Below are 20,358 nucleotides of genomic sequence, written 5' to 3' on the forward strand. Positions count from 1 at the left end.
AATACCATTTTGTTACAAGTTAAGAATCGAATCATAGTTCCTTATGTTTTTATTTTGGAATAGACATTCATAGTTCAAAAAAATTTTAGGGGGAGCTAAGTCTTCTGACAGAACATTAACTCAAGCGTTATTCTTTTCAATTAGTAGCCATTTGGAATGAAATTGAAATGTACTATATTGCAGTCAGTGAATGTGAACCATCACACGTTCCTTCTGTAAAAAAACAATTCTTTTTTTAGGGGTAGACAGTACTCGAGTTTGAACTCAGAGCCTTGCATTTTCTTTCTTTTTTTTTAGGGGGGGTCCGGTCGTGGGGCCTGAACTCTGGGCCTGGGCGCTGTCCCTCAGCTCTTCAGCTCAAGGCTAGCACTCTACCACTTGAGCCACAGCACCACTTCCGGCTTTTTTCTTTTTTGCTTATGTGGTGCTGCGGAATTGAAACCAGGGCCTCATGCATGCAAGGCAAGCGCTCTACCACTGAGCCACCTTCCCAGCCCTTGCATTTTCTACATAGTCTGCTACTGATCCATACCTCCAGCTAAATATGAGGTTCTTTGATGAACTGTAAAAATGTTTAAAATTCCTTCATGTGCCAATGGCTCAAGCCTATAGTCCTAGCGACTCAGGAGGCTGAGATATGAAGATGGTGGTTCCAGCCAGGTAAGAAAGTCCCAAGACTCTTATCTCCAATTAACTACCAGGAAACGGGAAGTGGAGCTGTGGCTCAGAAGTGGTTGTTACAGCCATGAGCAAAAGAGATCAGGAACATTGCTCATGCCCTGAGTTTAAGCCTCGTGACTGACAAAAGAAAAACCATAAAAATTTTTAAAAATCTTCATGTTATAACATCTGTGGCCAAAATAAGACTTCTTCATCCCTTACTCACATATACCTTAGTCATATAATCATAACTATCAATGCATTGCAATTTGATTTTTAATATGATTCCTCATATTAATACTTTGGTCGAGCATTCACTCACCCTAGCTATATGTCCTTGGAATTTTTTCCCCCAGTTTTAGGTCTTTTAATTATTGTTTTTTTGCAATCAGATAGACTTTGAACATCTCTTTCTATATTCAGTATTTATCCTTAAAACAATCTGCCTCAAATCTGTCCCTATTCATTTTCATTATGATTGAACCTACTATATTTTGTAAAAACTTAGAAACTAAGGGAATAATGGGAAAGATGAGGTAAGACGGTATTACTGAAATACTGCTTGATTTGCGCTGGCCACGCCCAGGCAGTCTAAAGGAAATGGAGTTTTTATTTTAATGGTTAGAGTGTGTACTTCTCACCCATCCCTCCCCTCCTATCTCTCTCCACTCTCCTTCCTTTCCTTTTCATGTCCTTTTCTCTCCTTGCAGACAAGTACCATTGTACTCCTACAGTAATGGATATTTGTTAAACATTCCACTTTGGGAGTATAGTCATATGATTTGGTTAAAAAAAGATAAAATATCCTTAAGATAACATGGATCAGTATTTTATAAGATTGTATATTTATAAATAGTGAAGTTTAATAGTGTCAAATCTGTGTTATGTATAAGGTTGTAATCCTGCATTTTACTTTAATATTCCTTCACTTGATAATTTATTACCAGACTTTGAGAGAAATAAGTGAACACATAGAGATCTACTATTCCTTTGGTGGGGTTTACCTGTAGCTGAAGAGACAGTAAACAGATTTGCAAAATAACCATGACATGTGAATTCATAGGAAGGGTGATATGAATGAGAATAACTATGGAGGCATATTTTGCAGATTCATAGGCAAATGATGACTTCAGGTGGAAACTGCTATAACAAACATAAGAAAAAGGAAAAGAGAATGTGTGGAAGGGGGTTATAGATAATTAAATGTATTTAATGCTAGAAGGTGCTCAGATAGTTGAACAAATTAGATGATCCTTATTTCGTGCTATTTTCTTAGTGCAATATCACCATGACCCTGGCTTTTAGGAGGCTGGAGAATGAGGATTGTAAGATTGTGAATTTGAGCCCAGTCTGAGGACAGAGTAAGAACACTATCTCTCTCCCATTCACACCACAGTACATATACGCATACACATGTATACTATTCCTAAGGATATAGAATCCATTTAAATGCCATCTATATTGATGCATGTGTGGAAAATAAAAGAAATATGCTCATTTACTTGAGAATATCTATTGTTGATCTGGGAACAAACAGTGAGCTCTCACAGTTGCAGCTTTAACCTTGCCAATCACAGACTTCCTGTAAGTGCACTGCAGTTATTTGGAACCTTTTCTGGGTTGGCGTTGGCATTCTTTTGCTAGATTACATTTATGCATTAGTGCCATCTGTGCCTGCTGCACCTTCTGTGAGTTAGCCCTGGCCAAATGACTGGCATTTATCTGGAAGTGGAGAAACAGAGAGCAGTGTAGGGGGAGAGAATGAGGGAGGGGGAAGAGGAGAGAAAGGGAGGGAGGGAGAGAGATTGAGAGAAGATCATAAAGCATTTTACTCACTGTTGGCACAAGTGGAATTTAGGAAAAGAGACACATTGGTAAGCATAAAATATTTGCAGCTGGTGTCCTTGACTTCAACCCTTCCAAAGCTCTCTCTACTCATTTGCTTTCCCTTATAAAAATAAAATATAATAGCTATTTATTTTTAGCCTGTGAAAATGCAAAAGAAGTGGAAATCAAGCATTTAAATGAGGAAATACAACAGAACACATTTACAAGATTTTCTAGTTGAGAAAATTATTTGAATATGTGTGCACTTCTTACTTGACAGTGAATATAAATATAATGTGGGGTTTGGTGTAGTTGATTAGATTTGGTAGATTACTTGAACCAAGCTTTGTTTTGACCAATAAGTGGAAATTCTGATTTAATTTTAAAATTATAGTTAAGAAAAGTATGACTCTATATTCATATATAACCAGAATATTGAATTATTCTTTAGAACCTTTTGAGGTCATATTGGTATTTTTTTTCTTTGTGCCAGTCCTAGGGCTTGAACTCAGGTCCTCAGTGCTGTCCCTGAGCTTTTTTGCCCAAGGCTAGTGCTTTACCACTTGAGCCACATCTCTCCTTTTTGATGATGTTGGAGATAAATGTCTCATGGACTTTCCTGCCCAGGCTGTCTTTGAACCATGATTGTCAGATCCTTGTCCTCTGAGTAAGTAGGATGACAAGCATGAGCCATTGGCACCCAACAAGATCAAAATATTTTAAACCTTAGGTTATTGCAATGAAAATAACTCCTGAACCAACAGCATATTTTAAGTGGTAATTGGAAGTAGATAAATAATTCTCTGATCAGTAAAAATAGATTTTGAACTGTTTCAGCAAATTTGTACTACATTTATTTTTATCCTGTGCCTATTTTTAGCATGCTTAACTCTCTGGTTTCCATATTGTTGAAAAGTTAGAATTAATGAAATAGAATTGGGGCAGAGGGCCTCTAAAGATAGAAACAACACATTATTTATGAGGTGATCATCACAAAGAAGAGAATGAGAGGACAAACACATGAGTCAGACAAACACTACAGTATGGAATTATTTAGTAATAATCAATATTTATAATTGCAAAGCTTTGTCTTCAGCATGAGCACATATACAGACAACAACTTTAGGGAGGTGGAAATGTGAGTTAATTCTTGAAAAGCTTTCCATTCAAATGGAATTTATCTCCTATCATAGCTGCTTCACAGCCTTTCCTGTGTCTTACTCTGTGTTCTACTTCAGGTTCTAGGTAGCAGAGGTAAATAGTATTAAATATATTAAATAGGTCAAGACATCTTCAAATAGCTTCCCCTAACACGTTTCATATTTGTTTTTTGATATTCTTCTGATTTATATGTATCTAACGCCTATATTCCTACTGAATTTTACATCTCAAAAATGTAGGTGGTTTTCCCCTGTGTTTCCATGTAGCAATAATTCATTATCTTCATGTACAAAAGATCTATATAAAGATCCAATACATGGAATTTTAGTAATGCTGTAATGGTTATAATGAGGGTATTGGAGTTTTAGGCTTCTAGGTTCAAATCCTGGGCCTGATATTTACATTCTGTAGAAATTCTAGTGTATGATTTATCTCAGTGGAATGGCAATATCATCACTTAGAAATTTGGCATAAAAATAACTGCCACAAGACCAATTGTGATGACTAAATAATTCCAGTGATTATAAAGCCCTAACTACATAATAAATCGTATGATGGTTCGATGATATTATTATTATTATTGCTATTGTCAGGAAACTGGCTTATATTCATCTGGAATGCAGTTAGATATAGTTAAAATTATACTTTAAAATAAAATTGTAATAATTTTCTGCTTTACCATTTTAGATACACATATATAAGTATATATATATGTTTTATATACATACACACATATGTGTATATATATGTGTGTGTGTCTATATATATGTATATATATATATATATATATGTCTATATATGTCTTCAGTACCCCAAGATATTTCTGTGTTGGCAAAAGAGAAAAGCCCCTGAGTATTATTCTTAGGGCTTGTGAAGCCTATCTCAAATAGAAAAATTAGTGGTTGCCAAAATATTAGAAAAGAACCACAACTATAATCTTTCAAAGATACTTGGAGTCACTACATTTTTTTTTCGTCTGGTGGCCAAGCCTATAAGCCCAGTAGTGGTCGTCTTCTTTGCCAGATGGCAAGCAATAGGGAGAAAGACCCCTCCCAGGGCCAACGTACATGATTGAGGACCCAGGGCTGGTAGAGAGCCAGCACTTCCTTTACCTTCTTCTCTCAACTAGAACAGTTCTTCTACTTTGAAATTTATCAACCACCTATTACAGAGTTAGGAGTTTGTTTGACTCTGTTAAATTTCCTATTGAGATGAGAATAGAAATAATTGTAGCATATGATTTTCAGTTGCATTTCAAAAATGAAATGTTTTTCCCACTATAGACTTGTAAAACTATGTATTACCCATTACTTTTGTGTACATCATTACTTTTGCTGCATTAAAATGAATTAAAACAATAAATTAAAAGCTTCTTGATATATATATATATATATATTTTTTTTTTTTTTTTTTTTTTTTTTTTTGTCAGTCGTGGGGCTTGAACTCAGGGCCTGGGCGCTGTCCCTGAGCTTTTATGCTCGAGGTTAGTAGTGCTCTACCACTTTGAACCACAGCTCCACTTCTGGGTTTCTGATGGTTAATTAGAATAATAGTCTCTTGCCTGGTCTGGCTTTGAACTGTATCCTCAGATCACTAGGATTACAAGCGTGAGCTACCAGGGCCTGCCTCATGTTAGAAACTTTTAATGAAAGGCTGTCAAAATTCATAAATGAAATTAAAATCTTTCACAATATTCCAAATATAGATTATTTCTAGTTTATGGAGTTTCTTTTAACATTTGTGTACCTTGAATTTGTATCATCACTTAATTCTTTAAATCATCATAGTTGCTTTTAAAATCTAATAATTAATAACAAAAGTTTTACTATAGCAAAATACACAAAACAAAATTTACCATGTTATTTTTTATATGTTCAGTCCAGTAGTTATTGGGTGACCATCACTACATTCCATTTCTAGAACTTTTATGATTATCCCATTCCTTATTTTTTCCCTCTCCTTAATCTCTGGTTTATCCCTTTACTCAGGAATAGATGTGAGTCTTGTTTACCTTTTGGCTATGGTGAATGATGTTGCTATGAATATGGGTACACAAATATCTTTGTGAGCTCTTTTTCTATTCTTTGAGGGGAATTTGGGGACCATATGACAACACTGTCTGAGTGTTTTCCATCATAGTGTCTTCCATGAGGACTAGATCATTGTGTCTCTCCATCAACAATGCACAGGATTCAGTTTCTCTACATCCTCACCAACATTTGTTATTTTCTTCTTTTTGTTGAATAGTTTATATTATCTTGAAATAGTTGTACAAAGGAATTGCCATCCACCAAAGGAATTTATGAAGACTGTGCATATTGATCAATGTTACCCCTTGTAACATTCTCACCAAGCCCTCTCAACCCGCCCCTTCCCTCACTTTTCTCAAATTTTAGGTTATATATTGAATTTTTTTGCCATGTAACAAAGCAGTTCATGTGTACAATGCATCTTGATCTGTGTCATCACTTCAACATCTTAGCTCTACCCTATGACAGAAGAGTTCTACTCCTGCGCATTTATCCAATAGAATATAAACCAGGCCATACTAAAGCTGTCCACATTGCTGTGTTCATTGCAACATTGTTTACCATTGCAAAGATATGGGATCGATTCAGTTGCCCCTCAATGAACAAATCACACACACACACACACACACACACACACACACACACACATACATATATATAATGGATTTCACTCATCTCGCAGAAAGAATGGTATTGTAATATTTGCAAGGAAATGAAAAGATTTGGAAAAAATTATATTAAGCAAATTAAGTCAGGCCCAGAGAAACACAAGTTGCCTGCTTTCCCTTATTTCCTTCTTTTTTCCTTTTTTCCTATTTTAACTATTCTATTTGGTATGAAGTTGGATAGCAGCTTTTTTTCTACTTCTTACTATGTTTAAGCAAGTAATAAATATATCATCTCAATTTATTTTTATTATATATGTGTAATATGAACATAGTTCTTTGTATACATATACACAGTGAAATGATTGCAGAAGAGTAAACCTACTCTTAGTTTATTTTTAGTAAATAATGCAATATTACATCTGAAGACTTCTTTCTCCTACCTAATTGAAAATTTTAGCCCTTTCCTTCTCCATATTTCCTCTCCATCTTTATCTGAGGTGACCACCATTTGACTCTCCCTTTCTATTCACTTCATTTTTTTCCAAAAGATTCTGCAAATAAATGAGATCAGATAGTATTTTTCTTTCTGTGTCTGTCTTACTTCAGTTAGCTTATTGACCTTCAGCTTCAATTGTGTCCTGAATGGAAGATCTTCTTTATAAGACTGAATAGTACTCCTTTGTATGCATACTAAATCTCTTGACACATTCAGCCATTGTGTCTTCCATATTGAAAATCTGACTGTGATATACAAAGGAGTGTATCCAGCTCAGGCATTTTGTTTGGTGTAGAAAATGAAGATAAGACTTATAAGAGAAGTTACCATAACCGCATAGCAGATTTCATATGGAAGAAATGCATTTGAACTTCTTGGTTCCTGTAAAAATATCTATAGACTTGTTATGCTTAGCTGTCTTCACATTTGATGAAATTGATTTATTTTTACAATGAAATAGACAATTTAACATGCAAATCTTTACAGATCTTTATAAATTCTCATTTTCCTTTCAGGCTTAAAATTAAATCTCAACATGTGTTTCAATAGGGCAATCTGCCCATTCCTTTATGTAAGCTAACTTAACCTTCTAAATTGGAAGTTGACACATAGCTTGTAAAATGATAGAGTTAGAACTAGGACCCTGGGACATCAAGTGAAGTACACTTTCCATCTCACAGGTAACATAATACGATAACTTATTTTGTAATAGAAATGGGTGGATTGCTGTGGCTTGATAAATTGAAAATTCTCATTAGTTTTGTCCATATGTGTGTGTGTGTGTGTGTGTGTGTGTGTGTGTGTGTGTGTGTACGTACTGACCATATGTGTATTATTAATTCTTAAGTAAGTTAGAAAGAGATTTTCATTCAAAATTCTTTATTGATTTACTGAGCACAAATTAATCACTACAAATTCCACAGAATTTCAAGAATTAGGAAAGTTAGCTACGGCCATTATTTTTCCTATCAGTTTAAACACACAGTTCTCCGAAGGTTAAGAGCATAGAACTTTAAAGTCATTGTTTAACGACATGCTGATCCAGTAGTACTTTCCAAAGCCATTTTTTAAAGGCATAAAGTGTCTTTTCCCATAAATGTGAATAGTAATAGAAGAAAAATTGCCTTAGAAACTCATCTTGTCTGGAGTATTGCTGAATGATGTTAAATCTTCTTTTCACTCTTTGGTTGCTCAACACTTTGAGGACAGAAAATTTGTGATAATGAAGCTAAGTGGATAGATGACAGTCGTTACCCTGATACTGCTACTGGTTACTTACTGCAAAGTAATTTGTTCACTGACTGATTGGTAAAGATGTTGTTTCTAATAGCACTCAATAAGAAATCACCCTAGTCATACATGGAAAAAAATTTAGTATAATTCTTTTAAATTTAACAAGTTTGTAGAGTTTGAATAATAACATATCAATGGTAGATATGCTAATTCCTAAATTATAGCTAAAAATAGCACATTCACATCACTTTTTAGTCTCTGCAAGATTTGGAATTACTATAATAGATTTATATGACATTATTTTTTCAATCAATATTTGTGTCTAGAATTTAGATTTGTTTCTTCCTATATCCAGATGCTTTGAGGAAAGTCTAGGAGACTTATCTACAAGCATACGTTGTTTTATATATAAAAACTAGAAGTAACAAAAACCCCCACAAAATATGTGATCTTCATTTTCAAAGACTTCAATGCTATTGTCATTTGGAACAAAGTGGGAGAAGGTGAATATAAAGTCAGTAAAACAGACTTTTAATAGGACAACATAGAATGATCAGTTGGCTTTCTTTTTTTTTTCCAAGGTGCACTGTTGTTGTCAGAAAAGACTGAGTGAAAATGCTGATACAATTGTCTATATTTGGGCTTTGCCAGCAGAAGAATAGTTTATCCATTCAGCTTTTATGCAAGTTGGAAAGATTGGTTTTGACTTTGATGGAAAATATAATGATATGTATTTAGCATGACCGATCTACCACATTTAAACCTAAAAACAAAAAATGCTGCTGTAGTTGCATTTTCCTCAGGGATGTCATTCAAGTAAAACGTTTCATTGTCATCTCACATTGCCTTTCTATCTGTAGTAGGATGATAGGTTAAGTTGTTCAGGACAGCTTTTATTATGGCATACTGATGCATGACTAGTAAAACATTTTGTTTGTTTCAGTCACTGAAGAGTTATTTTCAAGTGACAAGCTTTTAAAATTGTGTTTTGATTGTTTCACTTTAAAACCCCTCTGTACAGTATTTTCACAGTAAAAAAAAAACAATTACACCTAGCAGTCCCAGATACAAGATATTTCAAATGGAATTAGAAATGTATGTATTTTTATCAACAGCTCAAGGTTTATAAAAGGTAAAATAAAAATGTTGATGTGTTGAGTCATAAAAAAGTATACCAGAGACTTGATCAAAGAAAGCAAAGTTATGAACACTAGATTATTAGTAGTATTTTTGTAGTCCCAACTTTTTGTTCTTGCTTGTTCCTAACTCTAAAAAATGCCTATTCTCTGGTGCTCCTGATGGATTACTAATTTTTTTAATAGAGTCTCACCAAAGGAAGAACAACTCTGATAATTCATTGTAGGTTAAGTACTTTTACCACTAATTATAAAATAAGATATAGTAATTTAAAGTGCTTAATCAGGTTATATTTCATTATTTTGCAAATATGGGAAACCATGAGGCCTATCTTTCTTTGGGTCTGGCTTACTTACTATGATTTTTTCCAAGTCTTTTCATTTCCTAGCAAATGAGATGGTGCCATTTTTTCTAATGGAAGCATAGAATTCTATGTATGTGTGTGTATACATATATACACACATATATACATATGTATATATATATATATATATATATATTACATTTTCTTCACCATTCATCTACTAAGGGGCATGTGGGTTGGTTCCATATCTTAGCTATGGTGAATAATTCTGTAGTAAACATAGTTGTGCTATATTTCATTATTTTAAAGATAATTTCAGCTCCCAGTGGCTCATTCTTGTAAGCCTAGCTACTACTCAGTAGGCTGAGATCTGAGAATCATGGTTTAAAGCCAGAACATAGAGGAAAGTCTATGAGACTCTCATCTCCAATTAACTATGTAAAATCTGGAAATAGAGCTATGTACCAAGTGGTAGAGCACTAGCCTTGAGTTTAAGTCTGAGGCCAAGCGCACACGCACGCACGCGCACGCGCGCACACACACACACACACACACACACACACACACACACACATTATTCTTTTAAATCCCAAATACTTTCTTGTTAATGGACAGTCGGGTACTTAAACATTCACACTGTAAGCTTAAAAAACATTTTAATGATACTTGTTTTCTTAGAGATCTACATGAAATATAGTACACTATATTTGCATTTTCACATTTTATTATGTTACTAAGCAATAAAAATAGACCTATTCCTTTTGTTGTATAACTTAGCCTCTGGAATTTTATCAATAAAGACAGAAGGAGCAGAAGTTATGGCATTTCTCTGAAGAAAAATTCTATTTTTCAAATACCAAGTTTCCTCACAAGGACTAACAGAGACATAGAAGGACATAAGTGCCCATGAAATCCGTTAACTGGGTATCATTTTAACATTTCAGTACTTTGTGGTTCTGGACACAGGGTTAGGCTGCTCATAAAGACCCCTTCCTGCTTGTCCACACGCATACATTTAGATCTGAGAATCAGAATAGACCTAGAATATCTACTTATATCTACTGTCTGGTGATGGCTTGTAGCATGAGACATACCCCACTTCCTGCCATCTGCTTAGTACTGACATAAAGTTCAACTCTCTGATACCTCCTTGTTTCCTGGTGAAGAACACTTACATCCTGTAGTTAAGCTACTTCCTCTTCTGCCAGTCATTGGTCCACAAGCAGGAAGAAGGGCATCTAGACCTGTGTGAATATTCATGTAACAAAAAGAAGCCTTTTGTCTGTGGAATGGTTGCTGCTATGTTTAATTACAAGTCAGTTAGCAAAAACTGTAGTTTTGAGCTTTTAATTTTAACTGAATGAGACATTGCCTTTTATTTTTATAGCTTACTTGTGAAGTTGAAGCTTTCACTATTCCTACAAGTAGTACTATCAGTTATATGTATTAGATAAATCTTGGACATAAAATATGATATCCAAGTCCAAATTTCAAGCCCAAATTGATATTTTAATGATCATTCAGCTACTATTTTAGTATTTATACCATAGGGCAAGATATGTTATAGCCATTTCTAAAATGGCAATCAATATACTTTATAGACAAAGAAACAATGAAAAATAAGGAAATACTTAAACTTGTAAAAGAAAAACATGCGAATAGTTGTTCTAATAATCAACTTTACTATCATCTAGTTCATATCCTGATCAGTTAGTTATGTTATTATTTGTGCCAAGTGTCAATGACTCACACCTGTAATCCTAACTACACAGAAGGCTGAGCTCTGAGCACCACAGTCAAAGTCAACCAGGGCAGGAAAGTCTGAAACCCTTTTGTTGACTTAACCAGTAAACAAACACTCAAACAAACAAATAAAAAACAGAAGGAGAATTGTGGCTCAAGTGGTAGACCTCTAGCCTTGGACCAAAAAAAAAAAAAATCTAAGAAATGACCAGGCCCTGAATTAAAGTCCCAGTACTGGCGCACACACACGCACACACAGATACACACACACACACACACACACACACACACACATACACCACCACCACCACCACCACCACCACCACCACCACTACCACCACCACCACCACCACCACCACCACCACCAAAAAACACACCATCCTTTTGCTTAGAATATCAGAATTTTTTTTTCTCTAAGCTAAATTTGTGTCCATATCTACAGAGGCATGTAACATTTGCCTATTTAGCATCCATCTCTATGTATCCATCATCTAGCTATCTACCTACCTACTTAGGATAATTTTTGACTTGTAAGTAGACCTTTTTGTGATATTTTTAAATGATTTTAAGTTTAAAAGGTTTTGAAATTTAAAAATGTAAAATACTATTTTTAAATAAAATTGACACATGGAAACACTTTAAAATACAATTGCATATATGTACTTAGAAAGAGTTAACAGATCTAACCAAAACAAAATAGCTGTTGATTACAAATATGAGTTCTGTCTGAGTAAGAAGCTTCTGTGAAATGTCAGACTGAGAATCAGTGAGGGGAGGGAGGAAGCCTGGAGCCCCCTCTGCTGGGGGCACCGAGTTGTGAGTTTTTCTTTCCCCCTGTGCTCTGGGGGGGCTCTCAGACTGGAAGCCTTTAAAATCCTGGGTGTATCTCTTTTCCATACTACAGTATAAACATTATCCAGGTTACAGTATAAACATTATCAAGCTGTTGCTTTGGTTTATAAACTTCATCAGAAAAGCACAGGCTGACCAATTTTACAACAAATATCATTGTCTTCATCGTGATTCCCATCACCTTAGGAAAAGTTCCACTTCAGAAGTTTCTGGGTTGGTTACTTTATTACATGGTGATTTATAGCTTGAGACATCCTCCACACCCACCTATACTTGTGTGTCTGAAGAAGTCAGCTGGTGGTCCTTCTCCAGAGCCTGGCTAGAGCTCTGTTCCTGTTAAATAGGCTGAGCCATGTCTTGTTAAGGCCTTTCAAATGGATAAATACATTAGTGGATCCATTTATCCTTATTTTCCTTATGTTCCATTATTTATTGTACAAATGGAATATATGTAATTTCTTATCATCCTAAATAATCAAGTTTGAGGTTTAAAAAGTTTGGCTGGTCTGTACATCTCACCTGATTTGTATAAAGACAGATGAGACTAAAACTGCTGGTAGATCTTAGCACCTTAAAGTTCTTAATGTTATACATTACCTTTAAAGGAATCAACTTAGTTTACTCATATTTTCTCTCAAATAAAATATTTAGTTTCTTTTTTAATAGTAATTTTTTTTACAACATGCTCAGGACAAACCACAAAACCACGAGCTGTGATAACACAATCTAAATTCATTTCCATAAATCAGTTTGAAAATGGAAGTTCAAGAATTTGACCAAAGCCCTTGGATCTCAGAGTGCTGGGTCTTATGATTTCACATCTCCACATCTACAGTTTGACAAAAGCGAGGACTTCACAGTCATAATGTAGGGAGAGAGGATCTTAACTTCATTATTGCTGTGTTTAACTTCCTCATAATTACTTGGCAATTCATAGCACGGTACCCTCAAATCTTACTAATCATGACAAATAGAAATTTATAATCATTGCCTTTCATAATAATGGTACCATGCTCTATATTTATTTGTTCCTATTCACATTCAGTTTCAACTACCTTTGACTGAGTTTGAAGTAGCATGACTGTCATTCTGGGAAGTGGTATGGTACAAATATCATCTAGACTATCACATTCAATTTAAATGAGAAGAAAGCAAAGTATTACCTACTATTTTCTCATTTGGGTTAGAAACTAAAAAGGAAAAAAGATAATCAGCATTTTTTCAGTGAGCATGGACACAAAACATGGAATCTGCTTCTTCTCAGGGTAAAAGACATAAATTCTGTCACTGCCTTCCAGTTAACCTGCATCAGAATGTGCATCAGTTCAAGCTTGTTCACATAGTTTCAGCTTAGCACAAAAGGTCTGGATGAACCAGGATCCATCCTTGGGCTTTTGCCAGGAATAATAACCAGGTGCTATAGAATCTACACACAGGAAGTCAGCCTCTACTGATATTTTCTGGCAGGCTATGTCATCATCAATATCACTATCAGTCTCAATGCCACAGTCTAGTTCTGTATCCTACCAGAACTGAATGATGAAAGGCTTAGGTTTTCCAGTTAGACTTCTGCAATAATCTCCTTGGCAGAAGCTTGTTATTTTTAGGTCAACAGGTCTATTTGTTCCAGAAAATTTTTCCTTCCTCATCATGACTCAGAATTACACAAATAAAGCTGCTGCTCGTTTTGCTATGATATTCTTTAGAAACTTTGTTTAATAATTCTACAATTTCTTCATGTGTAAGGTCATTTTTATTACTGACTTTGTATTTCCAGTTCAGGAATGTTTCTCTGAGGGCTGCTGTGGTGTCTGTATCTGTGCCATACTGAGGTGCCATTCCAGTGCTTTTATGAAAGTTATTATTAATTATTTCAGGATAATCAATTTTGTAACTACTATCCAAGGATATCCCAGAGTCCATCGATTTGCTGCCATAGATGATCTTTGTTTCAAAAGTTTTAATGGACTTTATGTCCACTGAATTTTCAGTGTTCTCCATGGCTGCCTTTCTTAACACAAAGATCTCTGATCCACCAAATAGCAAACACAGGTTTGCTTGCCAGGTTCACTTGCCGTTTGCAACTTGCCACTGGAAGCTTGGCTTTCACCACCAGTTTTGTGATTTTTGTTGAACAATTTCTTAGAAACATGATATCATGACTAAATAATCTTTGTTAGCTGATAATTTTTGTCTTTCTCTGTTTTTCTTTTTTCTCTTTCTTTCTCTTTTTTCTTTTCTTTCTTATTGTCTCTTTCTTTCCCCTGCCTCCCTCTGTCCCTCCCTCCCTCCTTTTCTTCTTTCCTTCCTCCCTTCCTTCCTTCCTTCTTCCTTTCCTTCCAAATATGGTGCTGGGTGTGGCATTCTGGCACTGGTGAATTCTAGTTAAGTGTTCTGTTACTGAGCTACACACCCAGCTAACTGTTATTTGACTATTAAATATGTATAGCCCCAACAGTTTTTATTTCTGTAGCCCAACAAGCAACGTACTTTTTGTATATACAGAAAACTTAATACTCATTAGTTTTTAATCAATTAGTATTTTCAAATAGAATCACTATTATCTATCCATAGATATATCTGTGCTTTTATATGAAAAGATTGTTAAGGGTTTATGATTTTCATTTTGTTGAAATTGTTTCTCTAGAGATAGTGTCATATTTTTATCACATATCCTCTTATATCATATATCTAAATATTAGTCTAAAATAACTATTCAAAATTAACTCACTTTGGGGATTCATAGTAACTAATTTTAAGCTTTAGCAAGATTTTCATTAAAAGTTATTTCCTTATCATCTTTAAGAAATTAATCCATAATTGTCCTTAAAGTGACTTTAAAAATTGTACATTTTTACAATTTATTTTAATTGATATAATCCATGAAATATCAATTTAAAAAGTTTAAAAAGATTTTAACAATTTGTTTTTCTTTAGGAGGTCTGCTAAATAATCATTAGTCTCCAAATAGCTAGGAATTTAGTTGTCTAACAATTAAATAGTAGTGGCTATTTTTAAATAAAAACATCATGAAAATCTGTATAAGTCAAGTACAGGCTAAATCATCAGCATATTTTAATTTCTGACAACATATATGACATAAGGGTCTTTAAAGTGAGAATTTCATTCTTGGACACATAACTAGGGCCATATACATGAAGAAAATTACTTAACAAACTTTTTTTCTGGTCCTAGTGCTTGAACTCAGTGCCTAGGCACTGTCCCTGAGCCTCTTTGTGCTCAGGGCTAGTGCTCTATTACTTGAGCCATGCATCACTCCTAGCTTTTTCTGAGTAGTTTATTAGAGACAGACTTTCCTGTCCAGATTGGCATTGATACTGATACTCAGGTCTCAGCTTCCTTGAGTAGTTAACATTACAGGTGAGCCACCAACACTGGTCTTTAACATACATTTTAAAGCACTAATGATGTATAAAAAAATTTCTCTTTAAATGTGCTAAAGTCAGTTTCATAAAGCAAATGCACTGTCACAATATGTGAGTTTCCAAGAACAAATATATACACAAGCGTATAAAATTTTTGCTTTGTGATATTAATAACAAGTTAAAATTTGAGATAAAGAGATACTCCAGCAAAAGTTAGTAATTTCATGCCAGCATTGTTCCACACTGAGTAAATTAATTTGTTTATTTGCAGATCAACTATCTAAGCTTTTGTTTTTTCTGGGAATGTCTTAACTTTGCTTATTTTTTTTTTTTTTTTTTTTTTTTTTTTTTTGGATCCGGTCATGGGGCCTGAACTCTGGGCTTGGGCACTGTCCCTCAGCTCTTCAGCTCAAAGCTAGTGCTCTACCACTTGAGCCACAGCGCCACTTCCGGCTTTTTTCTTTTTGCTTATGTGGTGCTGAGGAATCGAACCCAGGGCCTCAGGCATGCAAGGCAAGCGCTTTAACCACTGAGCCACCTTCCCAGCCCAACTTTGCTTATTTTTGTATAGGATATTATCTCTGGATATAGGACTCTTAGTTGAGTCTTAAATTTTAGCATTAGAATGTTCCATTGTCTGGTATCTGCCATTGTTTCCAAGGAATGGTCAGCCATTATGCTTATTGCTGTTTCTGTATGCTTTTATGGTATTCTTTGATGTTTCTCGAAGGTATCTTGTATGTTTCCTGCTTTTCTATGCATTGATTCTGCTTAGCGTTCAATGAGTTTCTTTGATGTGTAAATTTATGTCTTTCCTAAGTTCTAGTAGGTTCTTAGAAATTATTTTTCAATATTTCTGTCCCATTTCCTCTCCTCTCTTCATAAGAACCTGATTACTAATATGAAACACTGCTATATATTATACAGATTATCTGATTCCTTTTTTGCTGTTTCACAATTTGAAATTTTTTGAAGCCTCAGCTTCATCAGTCTTATATCCATTGTGTCTAGTATACTTTTATGTCAATCAAATATATTCTTTATTTCTGATATTACAATTTTCATTTTAGCTTTTTAAAATTCCCTTCTTATTTATAATTCCCATTAAAGTTCCCAATATGCTTATGGTGTGTGTGTGTGTGTGTGTGTGTGTGTGTGTGTGTGTGTGTGTGTGTGAGAGAGAGAGAGAGAGAGAGAGAGAGAGAGAGAGAGACAGACAGACAGACAGACAGACAGACAGACAGACAGACAGACAGTATTGAGTCTTGAACCCACACTTTGCAGTCTCACTTATTTTTGGTTTTTGTTTTGGCCTGCTATGGCTCCACTTGCAGCTTGTTACTGATTAATTGGGGATAAATGTCACAGATTTATTTCCCCAAGCTTTCTTTAAACTATGATTCTGAAACTTAGGCATCCTGAATAGTTAGGATTATAGAAGTGAACCACCAGCATTAGACTTAAAGTTCCTTACACGATTGTGCATGTCATTCACTTTTCTCACTAGGCTTCAAAATATTTTTTCTATAGCCATTTTGAAGTCTTTATTTGTTAACAGCAAGATGTAGGCTAGATACATTGGCTGAATTTACTGTTGTTTATGGGACATATTTTTCTACTTCTTTGTGTGTACTATAATTTGTGCATTTTCCTTAGTGTGAATTATAAAAATATAGAGAAAGTGGTATAAATAATACTACCATTATAAAAAGTATGTTCCATTGTTTCTGTCATAGTTGAGTGGAGTCTGGTTTCATTGCAGTCTTAGTTGTAGTTTACTATTGTCATCAACAATTTTGAGACAAGATCAAGATTTCCTGCAGTAGAGCTTTCTCTCTTTTTCTTCCTGAACAGCCTAACTCTGATCTTTCTGAGCTGCAAGAAATGTCTCTGTGCTCCTTAACTATCATAACCTTTAGTCCCAGAAAGACTTTCTATATCTTGAAAGATGTGTCTCTATATTGGTTCCCTGTCTACAGCCTTTTGCTGACCAGGGCCTTGATTTCTTAGTTCTACTCAAGTTTTAACAGAGTGGTGATTGGAGAAAGCCCTAATCTCACAAGGCTATTGTTTTCATAAGTCTTGCTCTGTCCCAGACCCTCAGTGGGATGCTTGTTTTCCTTGAAGAAGGCCCAAATCAACATTGGAGAAAGAAATAATTATCTGTCCTCCTGCCTTATGATTGTGTAGGGTTTTATTTCAACTCCCGTCCTTCAACTAACTACTTCCTTGCTCTCAAGGAAATACTCACTTGCTATGGTATCATCCTTCTCCACGTCAGCTTTTCTGCCATATCCTGTGTTTTGGGAAGATTTTTACCTTTACTTAATAAAAACTATTTTAGTTTTTATGAGATAACTTTTATCCCCAAATGTAAATATTTACATGTGTACATTTAGTGTCATATTAAAAAATCCTCTGAAAGGTATCTATATACAGCTTTCCTTATTCTTCTTTGTGCCTTCTCTCTGCCTATTGATAACTGATTTTGTTTTAAAGATTGTTATTCTTTTTCTTTCTACAATATAATGATATACTAATGTTGCTGTATTTTCCCCTTAGTAATATAAAAATACATATAATACGCATACTACATTCATTTTGACAAAGAATCTTTCCCTTAGTAATCCTAGTCATTCCCTTATAGAGATCTTAATTTTTTAATAGCCTCATAATATATAGTGTTCTGTAACACTCATCCTTTTAGTATATTTATTTTGTTCCTCTTACAATGAATGTTTGGGTCATTTTTTAATCTTTCAAAAAAGCAGTGATGCTTCAATTTATATAATTTTTTTCAGGTTTCTATTATTTTTAAGGTTGCATATGTAACTAGATCTTAGGTTCAGCTTTAAAATATAATCTGCACTCTAATTGAGATTGCGGAGGAAATGTTAGACACACATAATGTGTCTAACAAAATAAATATTAAGTAACTAATAAGATATATAGATTATATTTTGAGTACACATCTGTATCTTTATCTAATCTGTGTTTTGAGAATCAACTTTTCACTCATGTGAAACCTTGGTGAGGATTTCCAAGAATGGTTTCCAGAGAACTGTCAAAATTATGTCTATATCTATATCAGAATCTAGGTATAGGTATATATCTTGCTGTCAGTTATAATGTAGAAGGGTCAATTTTATATTTTATTATGAGTTATGGTTCAGTGTTTCATTCACTGCCATCTCTATGCTTAACTTTCAAGAAACATTGAAAGAGAGATTTTACAAAAATTAATATGAACAGAATGTGTAGAGTCACTACAGTTTTACAAGTCTCATGATAGAATAAAGAGACAAAATCATTTTGAGGGTGGAAATTTTAAGCAAACTAATCAATCCCTTTTATGATGCATACTAAATATCCATGTGATGTATGATTCCTACTTTAAAATGGGATAGTTCTAGAATGAGCTCTAGAATGTTTCTAAAATAAAATACTGTGTGGAATTATTTCAGTTTTAAAAATTGAAGTGTTTCTTATTGTTGTTGTTTTTGATGGTGGTGGTGGTGATGGTGGTAGTAGTGGTGATGTGTGTATACCAGTCCTGGGGCTTAAAATCAGGGCCTGGGTACTGTCCTGAGCTTTTCTGGCTCAAGGCCAGAATTCTCCCACTTGAGCCACACCTCCACATCTGGCTTTTTTGGTGGTTAATTGTAAGTAAGAGTCTCAAGGACTTTCCTGCCAGGATTGGCTTTCAGTTATGATCCTCAGATATCTGCCTCCTGAGTTAGGATTGAAGGTGTGAGCCACCTATGTGCACAAAAATTTTGAGCCAGGTACCCATGGCTCATGATTGTAATCCTAGAAACTCAAGAAGCTGAGATCTGAGGATCCTTGTCCAAAGCCAAATTTGAGAGGCTCTTGTCTCCAATTAACCAGAAAAAAACTGTAAGTAAAAGTGTGCCTCAAATGGTAAAGGGTGAGTACCTGGCCTGAGTTCAAGCTCTCTCTCTCTCTCTCTCTCTCTCTCTCTCTCTCTCTCTCTCTCTCACACACACACACACACACACACACACACACACACATACTCTAGCAGCTTTGTTTTGAGCAAAATCTAGCACACATTCTTTACAGTGATTAATATGGATCTGGTCTTCAGTCTTGTTCTATAGAAAACTCTGAAAGGTTATTGTTTCCTCAAGTCTCTCCTTATAATAGCAACTTCTTTGACGGCTCCATTTGTCTCTGTGTATATATCTATCAACATGTATCTGCGCTTTGTGTACAATTTTAAATTTGAAACATTGTTTACTATTGCCCAGAGAATGAAGGTTTAGTAACCTCTTTTTAAAAGTGGAGATATAAATAAATCAGCTATCTGTGTTTGAAAAGTCTAAACTAAACTGCAGTTGTTTGCTTCAGCTTGTCAATGGATATTTATGGGATGAGCATAATCCTGTAACGGTTATAGCAGTGAAATATATCCTGTGCAGATAGCTAGTAAAGGAACTCACACGCATTAATGCCAGTGGAATTTTAATGCTGAAGAGAGGAGAAACATGGTACTTGGTCTGGGTAATGCTGTTCTTAACTGACCACAGTAAAAACGAGGGGATGAAGTCAGTTCTTAAATATTGCCACAGAATTGGAATCTATATCCACAACCAAGAGCAAGCAGATCAATCCCTGTTGGTGTCTTGCTTTCATCTCTTGGGCTAGTTAACTTCAACATAGTAATTTAGTGTCAGACATTTTGGAGGGAATATCTCATTCCTTTTCTTATTGATTGTGAGGCTCTAGAGGATGGTATTGCCAATAATGATTTCTGCCAATCAGTTCCTCACTTTCATAGATACTTAGATATTTCCTGAAAGAAAATAACTTAAGTAAAGTTAAAGCTGACAGTTTCTGATTGTGAATTTTGCCTTTTTTTATGACCAGGGTTTTATTTGTGATTTATACCTGGTACACC

The 20,358-nt window shown here is 34.8% G+C and overlaps 1 protein-coding gene and 1 pseudogene across 2 annotated transcripts in view; one reads left to right on the top strand and one right to left on the bottom strand.

Moving 5' to 3' along the window:
* Antxr2 (ANTXR cell adhesion molecule 2) overlaps positions 1–20,358 on the top strand; it is a 131,753-nt gene that overhangs the window by 103,494 nt on the left and 7,901 nt on the right. The gene's annotated exons all lie outside the window — the stretch shown is intronic.
* On the bottom strand, positions 13,242–14,052 carry LOC138820916 (caspase-3 pseudogene; annotated as a pseudogene).

This window comes from Dipodomys merriami, unplaced genomic scaffold (assembly GCF_024711535.1).
Source record: "Dipodomys merriami isolate MVZ:Mamm:240054 unplaced genomic scaffold, mDipMer1.0.p SCAF_9, whole genome shotgun sequence".
Lineage (NCBI taxonomy): Eukaryota > Metazoa > Chordata > Mammalia > Rodentia > Heteromyidae > Dipodomys > Dipodomys merriami.